This window comes from Chrysochloris asiatica, unplaced genomic scaffold (assembly GCF_000296735.1).
Source record: "Chrysochloris asiatica unplaced genomic scaffold, ChrAsi1.0 scaffold00028, whole genome shotgun sequence".
Taxonomy (NCBI): Eukaryota; Metazoa; Chordata; class Mammalia; order Afrosoricida; family Chrysochloridae; genus Chrysochloris; species Chrysochloris asiatica.
This window is the reverse complement of record NW_006408546.1, coordinates 15,276,136-15,281,357: the sequence shown is the minus strand read 5'-3', so window position 1 is coordinate 15,281,357 and position 5,222 is coordinate 15,276,136. Positions and strand designations below refer to the sequence as shown.

Here is a 5,222-nt window from a genome sequence, read left to right as displayed (position 1 = left end):
ACCTTGCATAGGGTTTCTGAGGAGTAGCTGGTACATTTAAATCACTGAGCTTGTGGTTGGCAGTCCAGTGCTCCTCCTAGAGTGCCACACTAGGACCTCCAGAAAATCGTTTGGAGTAGTTCTCCTCTGTTATGGATGGGGTCTTTCCAAAGTCACAAAGCAAAAGCAAAATAAACAATACAGTTAGTCAGCTGGAAATTTTTGGCTGTGATTTCTTTCTTAGCAGTACCATAGAGGCATAATTAAAAGGGTCAGCATAGGTTTAAGTAAAAGGTTTCCGTTATTAATAGGACCATCCTGGTAGATCTGACTATAACAGCCCAGCGACAAAGAAGCAGACTAACACTCTATGTAGCAGTTATACCTTTGACAAATTACTTACCTCTTTGAACTTCAGCTCCCTTAGCTATGAACTATAAATAAGTTTATGGTTTGAACTTACCCAGTAGCACCAAAAAGAATGCTCTGGTGATCTGCTTCTTCTATAAACATTACAGCCAAGAAAACCCCATGGAGCATTTCTACTCTGTCACTATGAGTCAGAACTGACTTCTTTTTATTTTTTATTTTTTAATATTACTAACTACCTCCTAGGAAGGTAGAGAGGATGGCTGTATATCCCATAGCTTAGTGTTGGTCATGTACTCATCATCATCATTAGTATTATGAAACAGAATAGTAGGACTGATTATGACCATCTCATAACATAATGCACTGTGTATCACTCATCATCAAGTTGTTAATTCCAGAACCCATTTGGTGTTTCCATCTGGTTCATGACTTTTCATACACTCTCCCAAGTGAGAACACCTATGAGTAGTAAGCATTTCACCTCAAACCTTTCAAAAATACTTTTCCTTTTAAAGCCAATGAGTTATACTCACATTTGAACCAAAAACACTGTCAGATAAATTCTGAAAAAAACTTTAGGTACTAAGTGCTGGTCAGGAATGAACTTGAGTATCAACTCTAGCCAAATTAACCATCTTTTACTCAAGAAAGGTTGAAAAGTTAATGAAATATACTTCACCTTGGTTTCCAAGTCCTAGAGGCCATCAGAGGTATACTGATGTTAAAGATAGGACTATTTTAATGATCTCTGCTGAAGAGTATTAAAAAAAAAAGAAAGAAAGAAAGCTGTGCTTTCAGGTCTTAAGACTTATTGCTTGTATTTTCACAGTTATCTTAAAGTAAAAAGGGGTGTTGTGGAAAATGATAAAATTTATCATTTATAGGGAAATATTAATGTAGCAGCAGGAGATTCGATGAGGCCATCTATCTAAGAGCATTCAGACTTCAAAGGAAGCATAAATACGAAATTAATGGTTTGTCTAGTGTAAGAGACAAATGCAAATGTAGACTCATTAATATCAAGTGGATGACTTCTTGGTTTATGGGGTTTGGATTGATTTTGTCAAAGACCAATAGATTTATTTAAAAAAGTCTTTGGAATTTAGCATTCATACACCCATTATTGAGAGGAATAAAACTCACAGCACTCCCGGACGGCTTCTCCTCCTCCGCCTCCTTCCCCCGTTCCTAGATGTTGCTTTACTGAGATAAAGTTCTCACATTAGGACTTACTTTCACACTGAAATATGTCCCTTGTAGGAACTGCTATAAACGTCAGCATTTTCCACAGCATTAGTTTATGGGCAGAGTGAATTTTAATGGCATCATAATCTCAGAGCAATCAATTGTGGTGCTTGAAAAAAAAGCTCTGGGGGTGTCCATTAAATGGGCTTTGCATCACTTTTAATGTTCTAAAGTCTTGAAGTCTCTCCTCATCTTTCCTGTTTGTATATAAACAAAATAGCTGTTCTTCCTGCAGTCGCCTGTTTTAGTCTGAAGTAGAATTAAACATTTTTGGTTACCACTTAATTCTGTGACAAAGAGGAAAAATATCTTTTCTTTTTCATTTGAATAAGAGCAAGAGTCTTTTGGCTCTGATTCAATATAGAAAACTTAAGTGAAATTTTGGTGGGCTTTTAGCTCTTTCTAAATGTACTTTTAAGGACTCCTGGTGTGGCGCTGTAACACCAGCACTGGACTGCAAACCACAGGGTCGGCAGTTAAAGCTCACCAGTTGCTCCTTGGAAACCCTATACAGGATCACTATGAGTCAGAACTGACTCGACGACACAACAACACAACAAATGTAGTAAATGCTTCTGCTATAGTTGAAGTCTAAGGAGCTTTGGTAGCGTAGCAGTTACGAATCGGGCTGCGAACCTTAAGGTCAGTGGTTCGAAACTACCAGCCGCTCCGCGCGAGAAAGATGAGGCTTTCTACTCCCGTAAAGATTTACACCCTCGGAAACCTTGTACAGGGTCGCTATGGGTCGGAACCGACTCGAAGGCACTCAACAACAATATAGTTGAAGTCTAGCTACTATCAAGTTATTCTGAGTAGAATGGTCCAGCTACAGCAAAGAAAATGCATATATAGCAGTTTCTAATCCTTTTGAGTTTATTATACTGTTAGTTTAGTTCTATCTCTATCTCTAACCATGCAGGTGGGATTGGTCAGAGTTGATTTTCTGACCTAAGCTTAGCAATTCAGAATTTGTCCCCTACACTTTGTATCACTATTTAGATAGCTCTGTTGACCCCTTAAATTGAGGATATAAAATTCATTAGCCTTGAGGAGATTGTGTTTGATCATGAACATGCTCAGGTAGTAAAAAAACAGGTCATTAGAGAGAAAGAGAAAGAGGAAAGAAAGATATGAAATGAGAAGTAGCCATACTGAGCAGAGAAAGTGAGCTACAGTTGGACATGTCTTGGGATCCTGAGGCGTCTGGTTTCTGGTTTTGTCCTTAAAGAAGCCAAGCGATACTGTCTGCCTTAGGTGTACTTTTGGTTTGTTAGTTTGTTAACCATTAACTCCCCTCTTTAATTAGGGTCTTTGATACCTTATGAAGAAAATATCCTTTCATCTATCTGCATACCACTTGGTTCTGATTCTTCTTTATTAAGTTCTTCCTGCTATTGCAGCCGGCAGTACTAGGTTGCTGGCACCTAAAGAAACGAAACCCCGTTGAAGCTTTCGGAGCCTGAGTTCGAGCTTTCCACTACCCGGACTGCACGGCTGCATGGAGGTGCACACCGAAGCCTGGCCTGAGGAGTCCACCAGCCCCTGCCTACGTGCTGCAGCTAGGCTGCGTCCTGACGCCCAGTCCGCAGCAACCCCGACAGGTGATGTCAAACACAACCATGAAGACAAAGGTCCTGCTGATGGGGAAGAGCTGGTCGGGGAAGACCAGCATGAGGTCCATCATCTTTGCTCGAGACACCAGTTGCCTGGGAGCCACCATCAACGTGGAGCACTCCCACGTCCGATTTCTGGGGAAACTGGTGCTGAACCTGTGGGTCTGTGGCGGTCAGGATGCCTTTATGGAGAATGACTTCACTAGCCAGCGAAGACAACATCTTCCGGAATGTGGAGGTTGTGATTTCCGTCTTCTACGTGGAGAGTCGCGTGTTGGAAAAGGACATGCACTATCAGTCGTGTCTGGAGGCTAGCCTCCAGAACTCTCCTGAAGCCAAAATCTTCTGCCTGATGCACAAAATGGATCTGGTTCAGAAGGATCAGCGTGCCCTGATTTTTAAGGAGCGAGAGGAAGATCAGAGGCGTTTGTCTTGCCCGCTGGAGTGCACTTGTTTCCAAACCTCCATCTGGGATGGGACGTTGTACAAAGACTGGTCCAGGATTGCCTATCAGCTGATCCCCAATGTGCAGCAGCTGGAGACGATTTTAAGGAATTTTGCCCAGATTATCGAGGCCGATGAAGTTCTGCTGTTCGAGAGAGCTACGTTCTTGATTATTTCCCATTACCAGTGCAAGGAGCAGCGTGACGTCCGCCGCTTCCAGAAGCTCAGCAACATCATCAGGCAGTTCAAGCTGAGCTGCAATAAATTGGGTGCTTCTTTCCAGAGTATGGAAGTCAGGAATTCTAACTTCGCTGTGTTCATCGATATCTTCACGTCAAACACGTATGTGATGGTGGTGATGTCTGATCCATCGATCCCTTCGGCGGCTATTCTGATGAATATTCGCAATGCCAGGAAACACTTTGAGAAGCTGGAGAGAATGGATGGCCCCAAGCACAGCCTCCTTAGGCGCTAGGTATCACCAAATGCTGTTACTGAAAATGCTGAATTGCTTTTTTTTTTGCACCTTATCTTTTTAATGTCATAATGTGTAATTAAGAGTGGGCTTTGAAATGTGTACTACTTCCACCCTTTTCCCCCCTCCTCATTCTTTCAGCTTTGGGCATTGTGGTCTCAGCTGGCCAGTAGAACAAGTTAACCTTAATGCAAACTTGGTTTGCTGAAACACTAAAGTAGCTGGTTTGTGTAAGGGTTCTAATAGATATGCACATCAGAGACTGCGAATATCTTTCTGGATTCCTTATTAGATTGCATAAAGGGAATGTTTATTTTATCAGCAAAGAATTAAAATGCATTTATATAATCTTCTTGACTTCAATCATGAATAAATGTTTGTTGTTAGCGATTAAAAAAAAAAAAAAAGTAGCTTCCTAATTATGTCCTGGTCTCCCATTAAGGTTCACCTTCAGGTAGCGTATTTGCTCTGCATTCTGACAGGATCCTTCCATTTTGGGCAATGGATATTTCTTGCTGAGATGACAAATTGGGACTCTGGTTGTATAGATAAACTTTATGAAGTTGCTTAAGGCATCTGCTCTTGAAAGACTGGTGAGTCTTACAGGTATAGACAAAGTCAGGCTTCTAAAGATGAAGAACTGAGAAGCAGACCCACACATTTGGCTAAATTATCCCAGAAGCCACTTGAATCTAGATTATTAGACTTCTTACGTCAGACTCATTCAGTCTTACTGCCTGCTTGACTTGAACTACTATAGAAACCTTATGGCTGATTTGAGATTAAAAGTCTTATATTTTTTATATTACTCTTTTTCTGAACTCAACCTTTTCTTAAAAAAACAAACAAAGCATACTTTAAAAAGTATCCTTATACCACTACTGTAAAAGATTAAGAAAAAGAACCTATACTAAAGGGGGGTGGATTCTTTACTGGTTGCTAGGATGTGGGGGTAGGGTGAGGGAGGGAGGGGAAGGTGGAAGGGCAGGGAATAGACACAGGATAGTTTGGGTGCTGGGGAGGGGGCCAATATACAAGAAGGGAGAGGGGAATGGAAGAACAAAGCAGATGGGAGAACAATTAGGCAAGTTTTT

General features: G+C 41.2%; 1 pseudogene; it reads left to right on the top strand.

The window, feature by feature from the left end:
- Positions 1-3,200: 3,200 nt before the first annotated feature.
- LOC102811196 lies at positions 3,201-4,128 on the top strand (annotated as a pseudogene).
- The last annotated feature ends 1,094 nt before the right edge of the window (positions 4,129-5,222 follow it).